The sequence below is a fragment of the Eumetopias jubatus genome, unplaced genomic scaffold (assembly GCF_037043125.1).
Source record: "Eumetopias jubatus isolate StellerSeaLion01/CBP00866 unplaced genomic scaffold, mEumJub1_p1.0 scaffold_1, whole genome shotgun sequence".
Taxonomy (NCBI): Eukaryota; Metazoa; Chordata; class Mammalia; order Carnivora; family Otariidae; genus Eumetopias; species Eumetopias jubatus.
The window spans coordinates 44620851-44642089 of record NW_028274807.1 but is presented as its reverse complement, the minus strand read 5'-3'; the positions used below and the strand labels follow the sequence as shown (position 1 = coordinate 44642089).

General features: G+C 35.4%; 1 protein-coding gene and 1 pseudogene across 3 annotated transcripts in view; both read right to left on the bottom strand.

The window, feature by feature from the left end:
- The window catches only part of EPHA6 (EPH receptor A6), an 819528-nt gene that overhangs the window by 705167 nt on the left and 93122 nt on the right, over positions 1 to 21239 (bottom strand). The gene's annotated exons all lie outside the window — the stretch shown is intronic.
- LOC114221062 (retinol dehydrogenase 14 pseudogene) lies at positions 6541 to 7616 on the bottom strand (annotated as a pseudogene).

The following is a 21239-nucleotide window of genomic DNA, read 5'->3' as shown; positions in this document are numbered from 1 at the left end:
AGGATATTTATTAACCTACTAAGTAATGCCAATAATAGTACCATGCTACTATTACCAAATATGGTAAAGATGATACAAAGAAAAGCCTACAAGAGGATTTCAACTACTCCCTGCACTTCAATTAAGAGAATTATTAATTATGCTTTTATTTCTTTCACCTTTACAGAGATCAATATCACCATTTCTATCTCCAGTTAGACACCTGTTTACAGACAACCAATGTAGACTGATTCCCTAAAGTTCTGTTCTCAAACTCTTAAATCAAAAAGCAAATTTAATTGTGTCTTTTAGGCAACCCTGATACTAAGAAGTTCAAATATACCCGTATCATTCTTTTACCCAGCCACAAATATGAATAGGTCTATTCTGCATTTCTCTTTTTCCTTAGGACTTGTATACTTTATAACCTTCTCAAGGACTCAATTATCAGCATTTTTAAACCATAAATTATTAAAAGGATGACATATATTTAAAACCACATTGAAATACAAAGTTTATAAAATTTTAATTTTAAAGGCCTGCATTTCACTACCTGCATTTCTAGGATCACATAAACCTACACATATCCATACAACGGTGGTTTCTCCTATTTCCTAATTACTTCTTCTCACCTGTAAAACTAGGACAAAACAGTACAAATTTCATAGAGTCCTTTTTTCTTTTAAAGATTTATTCATTTATTTTAGAGAGAGAGAGAGCACAAGTATGCATGGAGGTGGAGGGGCAGAGGGAAAGAGAGAATCTCAAGCAGACTGCCTCCTGAGTGCAGAGCCCAACACGAGGTTTGATTTCACAACCTTGAGATCATTACCTGAGCTGAAATCAAGAGTTGGAAGCTCAACAGGCTGAGCCACCCAGGCGCTCCTCATAGATTTCTTTTTCAAATTAAATGCAATTAATATATACAATGTGCTGGGGACATGTCTGGAACACAGTAAGTCCAGTAAATGTATGCTATTACTAGTATTATTACTACTGCTGCTGCAATTGTTACCATAATCAACATCATGTGGGAGGGCTATTAATAGTGTAAAGGGAAGAACATGGATTAGAGTGAGACATATTTTTATTTAAATCTTGACTCCCTGAAAAAAAAAAATGCTGGTATTATGTAAGACATTTTCTTACACTGGGGTGCCTGGGTGGCTCAGTCGATTAAGTGTCTGCCTTCGGATCAGCTCATGATCCCAGGGTTGGGCTCCCTGCTCAGCAGGGAGTCTGCCTATCCCCAGGCTGGCTCATGCTCTGTGCTCTCCTCACTCCCACCCCGCACACCCGCTTGTGCTCTCGCCCTTCTCGTGCTCTCTCTCGCTCTCTATCTCTAATAAATAAATAAAATCTTTAGAAAAAAAAATTTTTCTTATACTTTATAAGCTTTAGTTTCCTTACCTATAAAACGAGAATAGCAATTAATGAAAGAATTTTTGTGAGAATTAATTTCAAAATAAATGTAAAGTATTAGGTACATAGTAGGTGGAATTTATTCCCCTCATGACTTCCCATTCTAGCCAAACAATAATAATTTACCCATTCCTATACATTGTCAGTAATTCCATAGCTTTCATTAAGGAACAACGGTTTTCTTCAGGTATATATACATTGTATTTGCCTAAATTACTAAGTACCACTTACAAAAAAAAAGCTTCTTATTAACACTAAAATGTAAATAATTAAAACACACAAATAAAGGAATGCCCAATTTTTGTTTTCTTAATAGAATTTTTTTCTTTAGATTCAATTAGCCAACATATAGTCATTAGTTTTTTTAATTTTTTATTGTTATGTTAATCACCATACATTACATCATTAGTTTTTGATGTAGTGTTCAATGATTCATTATTTGCAAATGCTCAATTGTAAAGCAATATAAAGAAACACGTACTTGAATATATGTGACATTTTCCTTACATTAAAATATAATTGGTAGCTACTATGGCTTACTTTTATTTCTTTTCCCCTTATTTTCCTTTAAAGAAGACATATCTTATTTCTTCACAGTTCTGTAGTTTTTTTAAAACCTGATGACTTAATGTGCCCATAATTTTATAAACTTTCAGATTCAATCCACAGTACCCATATTTAATGTTTAAATACTAACACAAAAATTATTTGATTGAATTACCTATCTAAAGGTTTTTGTTTCTTAACACTGTTTTTCACTAATTTGTATATGTAATTTTGGTCAATTGAAATTTGATTTTTTTTTTTACTTCACAACTTTCTCACAGTCTTACAAAAGAATTCAGGTAGTCTTCTTCAACATACTTTTAATTTCTATTTCAATATCAGAAAGAGTGCAAGCAGGGGAATCAAAACAGAGAACTTTATTCCAGAATATGTATAAATCTTATTTCCATAGCGAACAAGATTCTCCCAACTTTCTTTTCTTTCTGGTTAATACCTATAACCTTTACTAGGAGTTTCTCTTCTAACCTGCCATGTTGCCATTCAACTCTTCCAAAAATTATGAAGTAGTTTCTTTATACACTATATAAATTCCACTGAGTTGGGTTCTCTAGAATTCCTGTTCTTTTTAAATCACAAATGATAACTATAAGAGCTGAAATTAACTTTGCCAGAAATTTTTCAATTTAATATTTGCTTTGGAAGCCAAAATTCTACATAGATCCTTTTGATTTTAAGTACTTTTATCAGTGCATTTGTGGTTGCTTTCATAACTAGAATGGCTTTTTGAAAAACATAATTATAAACAGTGTCTCAAGTCATATTCACTTTTGCAGCTAAAAAACATTTTATTTTTAGATAATTTAAAACTTTCTGAATAGACAAGCACTTATCATTGATCAAAAACATCAGTAGATTTTTAAGAATAGCAAAAAGGTAGCTATTTCCAATTCATCAATATCTCCTAATCTTTTAGACTACTGTTTTATCTTAACAAATCACTAAAAGCAAGTTTGTAATTATACTTTAAAAGCTCAACTAAGGCATTCTTTCTATTTTGGTATAAAAAAACATTTGAAAGTTAACATGCAGCTTCAGGAACATAAGCGATCTATAAAAGAAAAAACTTTTTTTTTAAGTTGTAATGAGAGGAAGAAATCTATACCTTTAGCTGTTTATTTAATATTGCTGATTGTACCCTACAATACACCTTGCTTTAATTGTAGCCATTAATTTTAAAAATATTTATTATTCACATACCACATCACTTATCTTTCTTAGTTTCTATCACAACACTTGCAACAGAAAGGTCCTCAACAAATGTTTGTCTTATCATGGAGATAAGAATGAGAAAGAAAAGAGATGAAAATCATCACTGATTTTTAGTTCTCTTTAACTAAATTATTCTTATTCATGGTACTTAAATTCCTATAGATCATTCATTCAAAACATACATAAAAGGTACTGAGACATGCTGAGGATACAGCAATAAACCAGTTTGGTCTCTACTACCTCAGAGATTATGACCCAGAGATTATGACAGTGAATATCTAATCTCACAATTTATTATCCTATTATAATTATAACATGCACTCTGCAGGTGAAGTGCAAAGTGCTAAAGAGCATATGCAAGGGGGATATGATCAGTTTTGGGAAGTTAGGAAATTCTCCCCTACAAAAAGTTTTAAAGTGTGCAATATACAGTAAGACAGAGCAGGGTCTGTAGCCACAGGGAGCTTCATTGTATAAATTGGACTGTGTCACTCCCTTAGAATGAAATCCATATTCTTTAATGTAACATATATAATGCCTTTCAAAACACAATCCTAGATTTCAAGATGTACTACAAAGCTGTAATAATCAAAACACTACGGTACTGGCACAAAAACAGACACATAGATCAGGGGAACAAGAGAGAGCCCAGAAATAAACCCCACACTTATACATGCTCAATTATTCTATGAAAAAGGAGGCAAGAATATACAATGGGGAAAAGACAGTCTTCAATAAATGCTGTTAGAAAAACTGGACAGCTGCATTCAAAAGAATGAGACATGACCACACTTTCACACCATAGGCAAAAAAAACTCAAAATAGATTAAAGAACTAAATGTGAAATGTGAGACCATAAAATTCCTAAAAGAAAACAGGCAATAATTTCTTTGACATCAGCCATAGCAATATTTTTCTAGATATGTCTCTTTGGGTAAGAGAAACAAAAACAAAGTCAAGTACTGGGACCACACCAAAATAAAAAGCTTTTGCACAGTGAAGGAAACCATCAACAAAACAAAAAGGCAACCTACTGAATGGGAGAAGATATTTGCAAATGATACATCCCATAAGGGTTAAGAGTCAAAATATATAAAGAACTTATATAACTCAACCCAAAACAACTCCAAATAATCTGATTAAAAATGGGCACAGGCATTTTTTCCAAAGACACACAGATGGCCAAGAGACACATGAAAAGATGTTCAACATCACTCATCATCACAAAAATGCAAATCAAAACCATAATGATATATCAGAATGGCTAGAATCAAAAAGAAGAAATAGTAAGTGTCGGTGAGAATGCAGGGAAAAAGGAGCCTTTGTGCACCACTGATGGGAATATAAATTAGTGCAGCCACTATGAGAAGCAGTATGAAGGTTCCTCAAAATTTAAAAATATATTAAATATATTAAAATACATATTATAATACATATTATATTGTATACCTGAAACTAATATAACACTGTATGTAAACTATACTTGAATAAAAAAATTACAGAATGAAATACCATATGATCCAGTAATTCCACTACTGGGTATTTATCCAAGAAAACAAAAACACTAATTCAAAAAGATACATACACACCTATGTTTACTGCAGCATTCATTCAGCTGACTGTTGACAGCAGTCAACATATGGAAGCATCAGAAGTGTCCATGACGGATAGATAGACAGATGAATGAACAGAGAAGATGTGGTATATATATATGTGTGTGTGTGTGTGTGTGTGTGTGTGTGTGTGTGTACACACACACACACACACACACAATGGAATATTACTCAGCCAATAAAAAGAATGGGATCTTGCTATTTGTTATAACATTGGTGGACTTAGAGGGTATTATGCTAAGAGAAATAAGTTAGACAAAGAAAGACAAATGCCGTATGATTTCATTTATATGTGGAATCTAAAAAACAAAACAAATAAAAGGAGAAACAGATAAAAACCCTAGAATCTTAAATACAGAAAACAAACTCCTGGTTGCCAGAGGGGAAATGGGTGGGGTGATAGGTGGAATTTAGAAGAAGGAGATTAAGGGGGACAAACTTTCAGTTATAAAATAAATAAGTCACACAGATAAAAAGCACAGCATAGGAAATACAGTAAATAATATTGTTATGTTGCATGGTAATAGATGGTAACTATACTTATCGTGATGTGTACTAACATATGTAATCGTTCAATCGATATGTTGTACACCTCTAACTAGTATAACATGGTATGGTAATTATACTTCAATAAAAAATTAAAAAAAAAACCTCTTAGATATTCTCTAGTTCCATCTTCTACTGCTTTTTCCCCTCTCTCAAAAACCATGCTGGTAGAATATTCAACCATGTTTCCTTTCTTTAAATCAGTGTGCTCTCTCTTGCTTAAGGACATCTGAGTATTTCTAAAAAACATCTGCCTTTCCACTTTTTGCCTGATTAAATCCCACCCAAAATTCAGGTCTTCAATAAGACGCTACTTTTCTTAAGATGCTTTACTTAACCTCTATGACTGGGGTTGGTGCTTCCTCTATTACAGGACCCAGTATTTTTCACATCAACACATTTATCTCACAATATTGGAATTTCCTATTCACTTTTTTCTATCTCTTGCTAGCCTATAAATTTCATGAGGATATATCTGTTATTTCCATTATTGATTGGCAATTGGTTCATGACTTATACATGGATAAACTGAACATGTAGAGGGAATCATATTTGCAAAGCAAAATTCTTGCATATTAAGAACCCTATGGGGACACCTGGGTGGCTCAGTCCTTTAAGCACCTGCCTTCAGCTCAGGTCATGATCCCAGCGTCCTGGGATTGAGTCCCACATCGGGCTCCTTGCTCAGTGGGGAGCCTGCTTCTCCCTCTGCTTGCCACTCCCCTTGCTTGTGCTTTCTCTCTCTCTCTCTCTCTGACAAATAAATAAATAAAATCTTCAACAACAACAACAATAAACCCTATGGTTTTTCTTTTTTTTTTTTGTGCATCATTAAATTTATTCCAAGAACTGTGCATACAACAGGCATGTTATTTTCACACAAAAACCGGCACTGCAATAAAAATAATTAATATTTTGGCCATGAAACTCAAAAGATATTTGAAAAACTTCTCAAGGTGTTTAAGTCACTGGATTCTTTAATATTTGTAATCCATGCTTGCTCAATTATAATTTCTAAAGTATATGATAATTATACTGTTCATTTTACTATTTATTATGCTTATTATATATTTAAGACATCTGTTCTGAAATTTTATGTTCTCCAAAAAATAACTTTTGAGTAACTTCGAAATATCCGTATGTACCTCTCAGCAGTATTAGTGTAAAACCAAAACTGTTTTCGAGTAGCAAGTACGCAAGCCACACCATTTCTGATTACAGATAGAACTGGCAGCCAGTGTTATAAATAGCTCTTTCACTCCTTGTTCCTATTTTAATATGCCAACCATTACTTCACTGATATCCCAGAGTTTTCTTGCAACAGACTCATCCATAGCTTTGGGCAAAAGTTCTACCTCTTTACAATCTCCAAAGTACTTTCCTGACACACCTTCTACCTCAGGTGAAGAGGCTAAATAAACTGAAGTCTGGGCCCTTTCTACTGGGGTTTTGAAAAAAGCTCATGACACCAAATTGAAAAGTGGTTTGACCAACAGTGGAATGTGTATGTGCCTGCCAAGATTAGTCCGCACAATACCAGGGTGTAATACATTGACAGTCACGTTTGTACCTTCTAAGCGGCGGGCTAGTTCTCTGGTAAAAACAATGTTAGCCAGTTTGCTCTGACTATAACAAAAGCTTTTATTATAGCTCTGTTCACTGTTCAAGTCTTCAAAGTTGATGTCTCCATATTTATAAAGTTTGGAAGAAACTACCACAATCCTGCTGGGAGCTGAACTTTTGAGGAGTCCAAGGAGAAGATTGGTGAGTAGGAAGTGCCCCAGATGGTTCACTCCAAACTGCATTGCAAACCTATCTTTGGTCTTCATATAAGGGCCTTGGAAGATCCCTGCGTTGTTGATTAAGACATCCAGTCTAGGTTCTTCCTGGAGCATCTCCTAACAGAAGGCGCGCACCGAGCACAGCGAGGCAAGGTCCAACTCCTTGACGACGAGCTCGCCGGCCTTGCCGGCATCAGAGCCCGGCTCGGGGCCCCCGGCCTGGCAGACCTCGCGGCGGAGCTGACCCGCTGCCTCCTCCGCGCGGTCACGGTTGCGGCAGCCCATGATCACCCTCACCCCCAGGCGCAGCATTTCGGCTGCCGTGGCGCGACCCAGGCCGCTGTTCGCCCCAGTGATCAGCACGGTCTTCCCGTGCATGAGGCCCGAGTTGACCCCTCCGTGCAGCCAAAGGACACTGGGCCCCACGAACCGCCGGGCCGCCAGCCACAGGGCCCCCACCCAGTGCGGCCAGGAGCACTGCTACTGTAGCTATGGCCATGGCCGCCGAGGCCAAAGGCCCACCGGCCTCTGCGCCACCCTGTGGATTTTCTAATAGCAAGTCTTATCTATGTAAATGAATTCCTTCATTCTTTCCTTCCTCTCTTCTGCCTTCCATCTCTCCCTCCCTCCTTCATACTTCCTTCCTTCTTAGAAAATGCAGCCATCAAAATAGATTAGGACCTTTCCCCCTAAGATCAGGAACATGGTAGGGATGTCCACTATCACCACTGCAATTCAACATAGTATTAGAAGTCCTAGCCACAGCAATCAGACAACAAAAAGAAATAAAAGGCATCCGAATCAGCAAAAAAGAAGTCAAACTCTCACTCTTTGCAGATGATATGATACTTTATGTGGAAAACCCAAAAGACTCCACCCCAAAACTGCTAGAACTCGTACAGGAGTTGAGTAAAGTGGCAGGATATAAAATGAATGCACAGAAATCAGTGGCATTCCTATACACCAACAACAAGACAGAAGAAAGAGAAATTAAGGAGCTTATCCCATTTATAATTGCACCCAAAACCGTAAGATACCTAGGAATAAATCTAACCAAAGAGGCAAAGAATCTGTACTCAGAAAACAATAAAATACTCATGAAAGAAATTGAGGAAGACACAAAGAAATGGAAAAACGTTCCATGCTCTTGGATTGGAAGAACAAATATTGTGAAGATGTCAATGCTACCTAGAGCAATCTACACATTTAATGCAATCCCTATCAAAGTACCATCCACTTTTTTCAAAGAAATGGAACAAATAATCTTAAAATTTGTAATAGAACGAGAAAAGACCCCAAATAGCCAGAGGAATGTTGAAAAAGAAAAGCAAAGCTGGCGGCATCACAATTCCGGACTTCAAGCTCTATTACAAAGCTGTCATCATCAAGACAGTATGTACTGGCACAAAAACAGACACACAGATCAATGGAACAGAATCGAGAGCCCAGAAATGGAACCTCAACTCTATGGTCAACTAATCTTCGACAAAGCAGGAAAGAATGTACAATGGAAAAAAGACAGTCTCTTCAACAAACGGTGTTGGGAAAATTGGACAGCCGCATGCAGAAGAATGAAACTGGACCATTTCCTTACACCACACACAAAAATAGACTCAAAATGGATGAAAGACCTAAATGTGATACAGGAGTCCATCAAAATCCTAAAGAAGAACACAGGCAGCAACCTCTTCGATCTCAGCCGCAGCACCTTCTTCCTAGAAACATCGCCAAATGCAAGGGAAGGAAGGGCAAAAATGAACTATTGGGACTTCATCAAGATAAAAAGCTTCTGCACAGCAAAGGAAACAGTCAACAAAACCAAAAGACAACCGACAGAATGGGAGAAGATATTTGCAAATGACATATCAGATAAAAGGCTAGTATCCAAAACCTATAAAGAACTTATCAAACTCAACACCCAAAGAACAAATGATCCAATCAAGAAATGGGCAGATGACACGAACAGACATTTTTCCAAAGAAGACATCCAAATGGCCAACAGACCCATGAAAAAGTGCTCAACATTGCTCGACAACAAGGAAATCCAAATCAAAACCTCAATGAGATACCACCTCACACCAGTCAGAATGGCTAAAATTAACAAGTCAGGAAATGACAGATGTTGGCGGGTAGCAGAGAAAGGGGAACCCTCCTACACTGTTGGTGGGAATGCAAGCTGGTGCAGCCACTCTGGAAAACAGTATGGGGGCTCCTCAAAAAGTTGAAAATAGAGCTACCATACAAACAGCAATTGCAATACTGGGTATTTACCCAGCAATGTCTACAATAGCCAAACTGTGGAAAGAGCCAAGATGTCCATCAACAGAGGAATGGATAAAGAAGAAGTGGTATATTCCAATGGAATATTATGCAGCCATCAAAATCCCAAAATCTTGCCATTTGCAATGACATGGATGGAACTGGAAGGTATTATGCTGAGCGAAATAAGTCAATCATAGAAAGACATGTATCATATAATCTCACTAATACGAGGAATTCTTAATCTCAGGAAACAAACTGAGGGTTGCTGGAGTGGTGGGTGGTGGGAGGGATTGGGTGGCTGGATGATAGACATTGGGGATTAAACAGGGCATGCTCTGCATGGAGCACTGGGTGTTATACACAGTGAATCATGGAACACTACATCAAAAACTAATGATGTAATGTATGGTGATTAACATAACATAATAAAAAAAAGGAAAAAAAATGGATTGGGACTTTGAAGGCGTTTGTCAAGTTTCTGTGATGTCCTTCTGTGCACAATGGGAAAGTGCTGGTGGAACCACAAGGACAATTATTTAATTACTACTAATTGGCCATGTCCAAAAGGTACTGATTAAAAATGGATTGACAGGGGCGCCTGGGTGGCTCAGTTGGTTAAGTAACTGCCTTCAGTTCAGGTCATGATCTCAGGGTCCTGGGATCGAGCCCCGCATTGGGCTCCCTGCTCGGCGGGAAGCCTGCTTCTCCCTTTCCCACTCCCCCTGCTTGTGTTCCCTCTCTGTCAAATAAATAAAATCTTAAAAAAAAAAAATGGATTGACAAATTTTTATTGTTTTTGTTTAAAAATGTAACCATAACGTAATGTCCTGTCCAGTCCTGCAAACCATTCCCAACAATTTTTTTTTATAAATATACTGAAGGCACCCTCAGCACTTATTAACAACACAAAACTTAGGAAGACAGATTTTAGCTCAGTATAAGAAAAGCTTTACTGGCATTTAGAATTACACAGATATGAGTTAAGCATACTCAGTAATTAATGAGCTAACTAGTTATGGGAGGGTATAAGCCCAAATGGGCTATTCATGGACACCAGATAGAAGGGTGGAAGCTTAGATTGTCTAGACCAATTCCCACATTGTATGGTTGAAGAAATATATGCCCAGAAACACACAAGATCTTGCTCAAGATCAAGCATAAACTGCAGCAAAATCAATATTCATAACTCTCATCCACAGTTTCCTGTTAAAGTAAGTTGAGATTTTAGGCCATGGTATTCCAGATGTTACATAACTGTTGAGTTATATAATTCACACACACTGGAGATCTATTATGTCTTTTGACTTCATTCCATTCATTTACATAAAAAACATATATTGAGTACCCTCAACATAAAAGTTACTGTGAAGGCTTCTTAAGATGCAGTATTTAGAATACATTAAAAAGTTATTCCATATTTATTTTCAAAGTTATAAATTAATTCACATGAAAAGCAGAGTGTGATGATCAGTTGCCTCATATCTTTCCTGGAAAGAGGTAAATAAAATATAAATAAATTTAGTAAATGAAATGACAGACATTGTTATTTTTATTATAAAGATACACACATTGTACATTTGGTTTAAGATCGTACATGTGGATATTAGCCATTCCCAAATGTCAGTGGGAGGAAGATAGCAGAAAATGATAAACATTAATCAAACAAGTAAAGATATTTGTGAAAATTCATATTACATTTTTCTTTATCTAGAATTATTCATCACTGGTATTTATTTTTAAAAATGAATTCAAAGATTCTGAATCTAGTGGGCAGGACTAAGACATTTTAAAATAATTATTGTTTTTTTATTTTTAATAACCTGAGAGATGCACCCAAATAATTCTCACCTACAGTAACTATATTAGTTTAAAAACTAATTCTTTAGGAAGTTAATATACCATTTCAGGACCATTCTGCCTGGAAAAATCTATCCAAACTATTTAATTTAAGGACAGTACAAAAAAAAAATCAGTTAAGGGGCGCCTAGGTGGTTCAGTCGTTAAGCCTCTGCTTTTGGCTCAGGTCATGATCCCAGGGCCAGGGTCCTGGGATGGAGCCCTTCATTGGGCTCCCTGCTCAGCGGGAGGCCTGCTTCTCCCTCTCCCACTCCCCCTGTTTGTGTTCCCTCTCTGTGTCTCTCTCCGTCCAACAAATAAATAAAATCTTAAAAAAAAAATCAGTTAAAGGAACATGAAAAATATCCTATCTGCCATCAAAAGTCTATCTGTCCACACCTTTCTACATCTATTGCTGAAATCTTGAAGACTATATTGCTCACTAACTGAATCAATAGAAAGCAAAAGAAACCTTTGGTTCTTGTTTTTCATCTTTCCCAGTGTTTCAATTACTTTACAAATCTCTGAAAACTTTATTTCTGCCTCATAGTAGATTAATGTCAACAAAGCCATCCCTTAAGACTGGATTAAGATGATCCTTTCATTTTAGTGCCTTCAAATAAACTCATATAGCTTTTGCTTTCAAAGTCATCAACAGTTTACAACAAGAAGAATATAGAAAAAATATTGTCTTTATTGTAAAATTAAACACCAGAAATGCTTACTTCTCTGTCTCTACAACAATCTTCTCATATCCAACCAACTCTCCTCCCCAGCTACCCCTAGATTCCATTGTACTTCATTGACTCACTCAGTTAATAATAGATATTGTCATCTCCTAATATGAAGTGAAATTCCTAAAATCTGAATAAAATATAATGAAGAAATATAATTTTTACCCTACCTATTGACCTCAGCTAAGAACTACAAATAAGCTATCCCAGTACAGAAAGTATGCAAAACATGCAACAGAAAATTCAGTCTTATAAAAAAGCTATACAAGTCAGTATTTTGTATCACCACACTTTATCATTGGTGATCGGATATGGAAAACTTCTGGTAAAATATCTGAAACATTTTGCAAAATTCTGTGGTTATTCAATTTTATTCCTATGTTTGTAGAGGAAAATAGAAAGTATTAAGTATATAAGACTAAACTGGCCTTTGGAATGAAATTATATATTAACATGTAATACAGACCAATAGAAGAGAAAGCTAAAAAAAAATAAATTTATTGTTTGAATGGTACTGAATTCTGACGTTTTCTCAAGGTGGTATATCTTGGAATATACTATAAATTATTTTGTTAAATTATACCAAATATATGACTTTAGGGAGGCAGTACTGGATATCTTAAAAATTGGTAATAAAATAGTCAATTACAGAAAGTAGAAAACATGAAATATCCCTGTATATTCTCTTGAACCTGACATCTTTTACTGAATATAAAAGATACTAAAATTGAGAGTATCAATACAAACAAAAGCTTCCATATCAATGCAAACAAAAAATGAAAAAAATAAGGCAAATATCAAAATATTTTCCCTTATTATCAAAAATAGAGGTCTAGAAATAGCTGCAAGACATCAGAAGGTAATATATCTTATTTGCAACTATTCCATATTCATAATGAACAGATAATTGCAATAATAAAAAGAAATAAAGTAAACATTTTTTCAGTAGAGTATATAATAAATAACATCTGTAACAGTCCCTTGAACACAACAGGTGACAATTACTATTATAAGGAGATAAGGTGAATTATTCAAGTGGTCAACCCTAAAACATTTACATTCAAGGTATCTACAGTAAAATTCTCAAGAAAGTGCTAAGCATATTTTAATGAATGATACATGATAGAAATCAGAGGCACACAAATTATTTGTAATTGTATTACTATTTTTATTTTACTTCTACAGATCTTATAATTACCACTTTCCATCATATTCCATCAAGAGTAAGACAAATGGCAAGAAGTCATATTTATAAACCCAACTGAGGGGTCTACTTTTGTGGACCCCATTTCCTCAGTGTCCAATTCTTGCCTCTTTTGCGGTCTACCACTCCTACCAGGAATCCAGGAGTCATTATCTGGCACCTCGGTGTCCTACAATCCCAGACTTGATAATCTTATCCTTGCAGAAACCCTGAGTCCTTTCTCTTATCGCCATCTTTCCCATGTCCTGGTTTCTCTATTTCCAGTGATCCAAAATCTGCTCTACCTTTCTGTACTCTAGTCTAAACTTTAAGAAAAATATATCTTGAAGTCTCCTTACCTCCTAATTCAATGGTTGCCCTAAGCCAACTACTGTAGAATTTTGCCGCTGCTATGTAGTCTTGGAGATTTCAAGAAACAGCATAGAAAATTGAGACAAAGAACAAATGCTGTAACTAGAAATTATATTCAAGGGTGCAAAGACACAAAGACATTCTTTAAAAAAAAAGATATGACAGGGCACAAACACATGGCATGTAGGGATGTATGAACTGGAATAGCTTTGATATGAGTTCCTTTGTTGCCAGAATGTTCAAGATGCTCAATGGGTAAACAAGTGAGACAAGAGGGTCTTGATGCGTTGTGAAGCAGGTGTTAGAGCATGAGGAATAGGAGTCCAGGAATAAAGAAACTGAGAACCAGGGAAGACAAAAGCCTGGGCTTTAGTGAAACTTACCAAAGATGGCTGACACTTGACCCACTTCACATACAGTGTTGGTCAGAACAGAGTGGAAATCTGAGACTGCAGGATCTGCAGAAATAAAAGTAAAAACAAAGAGAGAGAGAGAGAGAGAGAGAAAGTAGCGGGAATGGAATTTGTATTGCCTGCCACCTCTCTCTCTTTTGCAGCTATGCTTAGCAATCATTTGGTAAATTAATTTGGACAATTCAGCTTTTTTAAGAAAAAGGAAAAAAAGGAAAAAATAATATTTTTGGGGTGGATAATTCCCTGGGGTTTCTCAATGATTTCTCAGTATGATTTGTACACATAAGACCTATCATACCTAGATTTTACAAGATGTAATTTTGAGTTTTGCACTACTACCTATAAGTGTGTGTGCATGTGCACACATGTGAGCATGCACACACACATTCTTACATACCTCAACTATGTATTTGCAAAATTATAATTAAAACATTTTAAATATGAGATTCTACAAAGTGTAAGCAATCTATGATAAAAGTCGTAACTCTTGTAGACTAAAAAATTACTGTATTTAAAAGATCCATATGGTAAGTTAAAACCAATTTTGCTTCTCTAGCATCTGTAGAGACTGCCATGCTTGGTGATTCTATAATAGTGAGTGAAACCTGATGAGAATAATTAATAGTCTTCTTTCCTACATGCTATAAGTTTTTCTATAAGCTGCAAGTTTTTCTACAAGTGACAAAACACATGAGGTATTTCAGTTCAAGTATCTTTACCACTCTAGAATCCAGTGCTCACAAAACTACAAAATACTTAGTTTAGATAACATTAATAACTTTTAAATTAACTTTGTATTTATTTTCTTTGTAGAAAGATATAATATTCCATATGATTTTTTAAAAATCTGTATTTTCACACTTAATTAGGTGAATTCAGGCCTCTAAGCTCAGACTAACAATTCTGATCATTAAAATTAAAGTTAAAAAATTTAAACACAGGAAGAACATTCTATATCCTACTTAAAATAATTTCCAAAGAATTTTAAAACTAAACATTCCTATAAAATTACTCACAGAACAGGAAAGATCTTAAGACCTTGGAGTTCTTAATAGACCTAACTCACTATAAAACATCTATGATTTAGTGAAACTATTTGTACTATCATAAATATTAATGTACTTTGAATTCTAAAGCCATTTTTCTTTGTTCTTTTGGAAATGTTAAATAACTAGGCAATTAACATCTTTAAGCACGTGTCACATGTACTTCGTGCATTCCCTAGTTGAGATTCTCATAAATGGTAATGCTAGGTAAGAATATTACTGGTTTAATGGTTCATGATATGAATCTGCTTTCCCATATATACAGTGCTATTAACATGAACACGAACACTAGTTTTAATGCTCTTTTGTCAATGTTATCATCTGTTTACAATTTTAATTTGACAAGTAAAATATTATGGTTTTCATTTTTTTGAGAGCTATTTGGCAGGAACTTCATGAATATCATCATCCTGTACATCAAATTTAGAAGTACTGCCAGGGTTGGAATCCTGACAAATATCTACAAATTTCTGTCATACCTTCTGAACAGAGCCTTTCAAATAGAGTTCTATAGAACACTGGAGTCAAATGAGCTACTTGTTATTAATACAGGGGAGAGGGGAATGATACCTCTTTGTCCTCAACTCCTGCAACTCTTGTCGCTTCACACTAGCTATACCAATTCCCATGATTTTTCCTTATACTCGTGAATCATCCAAACTTGAAAGACGTTGCATTAGATGATACCTCTCCCAAGAAGAGTCTTCCCAGATATCCACATGGCTCACCATCCTTTTTTTTTTTCAGAGTTTTTCTCAAATATTATCAGTGAGATCTTGTCCAACTCCAGCACCATTTCACCATTGGTCTGTCACTCTTCTCTCATTACTTTATTTCTTCTTAGCCCTAGTTACCACTTTACATCGTAGTAACTTAGATATGCAATTATTTCCTTTCTCTCTCTATTTAAATGTAAGCACCACAGAGGCAGGTGTTTCATCTGTTTTGTTCATTTTTGAGTCTCTGGTGTTTAAAATATATCTGACACACAGCAAATGTTCGACGTATGTTTGTTAAATTAATTATTTGAATTAATTAATATAATTAGCACAAGCAGTAGCAATTTCCCAGAATCAGTTGCTCCCTAACTTCCAGCTGGATTCTGTCAGTGAGAGACACCGATAGGAGGTTAAAAGCAAGAGAAAAGGCATTGTTGTTCCCCTGTTGTGCTTCTGGCCCTGGCAACAGAGGAGGGGAAGTCCAGCAGTCCCCAGCAGCACAGCCTCACTGGCTCTGGCAACAGATAATGCAGCAGCAGCAACTGAGATGTGGACACCAGCCACGTTATAGATGAATCCAAGAGCTTCGGCTGGATTGAGCTCACCAAAATTCCGGCAGTATAAGTAGATGTGTGTGACTCCTGGCTTGCTGAAAAATGGAGAGTCATTTCAACAACAGAAGCGGTCACAGCGGCATTCCATCATGGGACTCTGGATAATCACCATTTTTTTGCCCCTCCAGTCCTGGAAGTAATAGTAGTTTCCTGGAATAACTGATCTTTAAGCATATTTACTTTTCTTTTACTCCTCCAGTCCTTCTAACATGTTTGTAAATAATTTTCTATTTTAATTCCTATGTTGGAATTAATCAGAGAGGTTTTTGTGTTCCTACTAGACAAGACTAACCCATTGCTTTAAAAAATAACTTTCTGTCAAATATCTGCTCAATTTAACAGCAAATGTGGTCATTCTTCCAATGCAGCAATCTCACAAGGTGCTAAATAATGCCAAGAGGTTTCCACTGCCCTAGCCCTTTTCATGGTCCTTTCCCATCTTTTGTCTTACTGGTAATACGATACTCTGACATATTAAATTAGCAATACATTTTGTGATGTTGGCATAATTATCCCACTCTCTCTGTAGGAAATAACAGTGATGTCTTTAAGTCTTCATACATATTTACCTCTAAGTACAACAAATAAAAAATATCTTCCAGGAAACCTACCTTACACCTAAAGGAACTAGAAAAAGAAAAACAAACAAAACCTAAAGTCAGCAGAAGGAAGGAAATAATAAAGATTACAGCAGTAATAAATGATATAGAAACAATACAACAGATCAATGAAACCAGGGGCTAGTTCTTTGAAAAAAATCAATAACATTATCATAAACTTCTAGCCAGAATTATCAATAAAAAAGAGAAAGGACTCATAAATAAAAGCACAAATGAGAGAGGAAAAATAACAACCAACACCACAGAAATACAATCATAAGAGAATATTATGAAAAAGATATATCCCAATGAATTGGATGACCAAGGAGAAATGGATAAATTCCTAGAAACATATAACCTATCAAACTGGAAACAGGAAGAAATAGAAAATTTGAACAGACCAATAATCAGCAAAGAAATTGAATCAGTAATCAAAAAACTCGCAGCAAACAAAAAGGGCAGGGCTAGATGGCTTCACAGGTGAATTCTATGAAACATTTAAAGAAACGTTAATACCTATTCTTCTCAAACTATTAAAAAAAAATAGAAAACTTTCAAGTTCACTCTATGAGGCCAGAATTACCCTGATAACATAACCAGGTAAAGACACCACTGAAAAAGAGAACTACAGGACAGTATCTCTGATGAACACAGGGGTAAAAATCCTCAACAAAATACTAACAGACCATATCCAATAATACATTAGAAAAAAAATCATTCATCCAGATGAAGTGGAATTTATTCCTGGGTTGCAAGGGTGGTTTAATATTTGCAAATCAATCAACGTGATACATCATATTAGTAACAGAAAGGATAATAACCATATGATCATTTCAATAGACACAGAAAAAGCATTTGACAAAGTACATCCATTCATGATAAAAACTTCAACAAAGTAAGTTTAGAGGGAACATAGCTCAACATAATAAAGGCCATATATGAAAAACCCACAGCTAAAATCAATCATCCTTAATGAGGAAAAACAGAGCTATCCTTTAAGATCAGGAACAAAACAAGGATGTCTACTCTTATCACTTCTATACAACATAGTACTGGAAGTCCTAGCCACAGCAATCAGACAACTAAAAGAAATAGAAGACATCCAAATCAGCAAGGAAGAAGTAAATCTTTCACTGTTTGCAGATGACATATAGCAAACCCAAAGACTCCACCAAAAAACTGCTAGAACTGATAAATTCAGTAAAGTCACAGGATACAAAATCAACATATGGAAATGTGTTGCAGTTTTATACACCAATAATGAAGCAGCAGAAAGAGAAATTAACAAAACAATCCCATTTAAAATTGTACCAAAATAATAAGATACCTAGGAATAAACCTAACCAAAGAGGTGAAACATCTGTACTCTGAAAACTATAAAACAATGATGAGAGGAACTGAAGACACAAAGAAATGGAAAGACATTCCGTACTCAGGAATTGGGGGAACACAGTTAAAATGTCTATACTACCCAAGGCAATCTACTCATTTAATGCAATTAAATGCAATCCCTATCAAAATACCAACAGCATTGTTCACAGAACTAGAACAATCTTAAAATTTGTATGGAACCACGAAAGATACAAAATGACTACAGCAATCTTGAAACAGAAAAGCAAAGCTAGAGACATCACAATTCTGGGCTTCAAGTTATATTACAAAGCTGTGGTAATCAAAACAGTATGGTACTGTACAAAAATAAATACCTAGATATTATGCTAAGCGAAATAAGTCAAACAGAGAAAGACATGTATCATATGATCTCACTGATATGAGGAATTCTTAATCTCAAGAAACAAACTGAGGGTTGTTGGAGTGGTGCGGGGGTGGGAGGGATGGGTGGCTGGGCGATAGACATTGGGGAGGGCATGTGCTATGGTGAGCGCTGTGAATTGTGTAAGACTATTGAATCACAGACCTGTACCTCTGAAACAAATAATACATTATATGTTAAAAAAAAAAAAGAAGAAGAAGATCATAGAAAGGGAAAAATGAAGGGGGGGGAATCAGATGGGGAGACGAACCATGAGAGACTATGCACTCTGAGAAACAAACTGAGGGTTCTAGAGGGGAGGGGGGTGGGGGATGGGTTAGCCTTGTGATGGGTATTAAAGAGGGCACGTACTGAATGGAGCATTGGGTGTTATATGAAAACAATGAATCATGGAACATTACATCAAAAACTAATGATGTAATGTATGGTGATTAATATAACATAATAAAATAAAAAAAAGTGGAAAAAACTAATGATGTATGGTGATTAACATAATAAAATAAAATTAAGAAAAATGAAATATAATGTGAAAAAATAAAAATATAAACACCTAGATCAATAGAATAGAACAAAATAAAACAGAAACAAACCCACAATTATATGGTCAATTAATCTTCAACAGAGCAGGAAAGAATACACAATGGGAAAAAGACAGTATTTTCAACAAATGGTATTGGGAAAACTGGACAGCAACATGCAGAAGAATGAAACTAAACCACCTTTATTATGCCATACACAAAAATAAACTCAAATTTGATTAAAGACCTAAATGTGAGACCTTAAAACATAAAAATCTTAGAAGAAAGCATGAGCTGTAGCAACTTTTTTTCTAGATAGGTCCTCTGAGGCAAGGGAAACAAAAGAAAAAATAAACTATTTGGACTACATCAAATAAAAAGCTCCTGCACAGTGAAGGAAACAACAAAATTACAATGCAACCTACAGAATGGGAGAAGATATTTGCAAATGACATATCTGATAAAGGGTTAGACAACACTCAAAAAAACAAATAATTAAATTTAAAATGGGCAGAAGTCATGAACAGAGATTTCTCCAAAGAAGACATCCAGATGGCCAACAAACACATGAAAAGATAGATGTTCAACATCTATCATCATCAGAGAAATACAAATCAAAACTACAATGCAATATCATGTCACACTTGTCAGAATGGCTAAAATCAACAACACAAGAAAAAATAGGTCTTGGTGAGGATGTAGAGAAAGGGGAACCCTCTTGCACTGTTGGTGGGAATGCAAACTGGTGCAGCCACTGTGGAAAACCACATGGAGGTTCTGAAATGGCTAAAAATAGAACTACCCTATAATCCAGCAATTGCACTACTGGGTGTTTACCCAAAGAATACAAAAACAAGAATTCAAAGGGATACATGCACCCCTATGTTTATAGCAGCATTATCTATAATAGCTAAGATATGAAAGTAGCCCAATTGATAAATGGATAAAGAAGATGTGGTATATTATTCAGCCATAAAAAAGAATGAAATCTTGCCATTTGCAACAACATAGGTGGAGCTAGAGAGTATTACACTAAGTGAAATAAGTCAGAGAAAGACAAACAGCATATAATCTCACTCATATATGGAATTTAAGAAACAAATGAGCAAAGGGAAAAAAAAAAAGGAGTGAGAGACAAACCAAGAAATAGACTCTTAAATATAGAGAACAAACTGATGGTTACCAGAGGGGAGGTGGGTGGAGGGATTGGTTAAATAGGTGATAGGGTTAAGCAGTGCATTTGTGATAAGCACTGAGTGATGCATGGAATTATTGGGTCAGTATATCGTACATCTGAAACTAATATTATACTGCATGTTAACTAAATGGAATTAAAATAAAATTTTAAAAATTACCCTCTAGGACAATGTTCAACCTTTCTTTTGGTACTTTTTAACCTTCGTATTTAATATATGTTTGTCAGAATAGGCACACTAATGAATAATTAGTGGATATGACTGCATATACAAACAGTTTATAATACCATTTCCTTGACTTGTTGGAAGGTAACTAATGGTTACTTGGAAACTCTTAAAAATCATAATTATACTTGTAGACTCTTAGCCAAAATATGAAGCATGATCTATCCTCCTTGCTCTCTTTGGCAACAGGAATTTTATAACACATCCCCCTCTACTTTTCTCCCCTAAGGACCAAGACACCACTCTCATCCATTAGCAACACAGGAAGGCTGTTGTGGTTCCCTCAATGTTAGTTTAAGTTACCCATCATGTGATTTTATTCTTTATCTGTTATGACAACCAAAATTTTAATAATTGTCCCATTTTGTTTATTTATTTATTTATTTATTTATTTATTTATTTATTAGAGAGAGAGAGTTGGGGGTGGAGGGGCAGAAGGAGAGGGAGAGAATCTTAAACAGACTCTGCTGAGCATGGAGCCCAATGTGGGGCTTGATCTCAAGACCTGTGATCATGATCAGAGCCAAAATCAAGAGTCGAACATTTAACTGACTGAGCCATCCAGGTACCTCAATAATTGTCCCTTTTTAGAAACTCATTTTCCTTGCTTTATATAAAAGCACAAAAAATG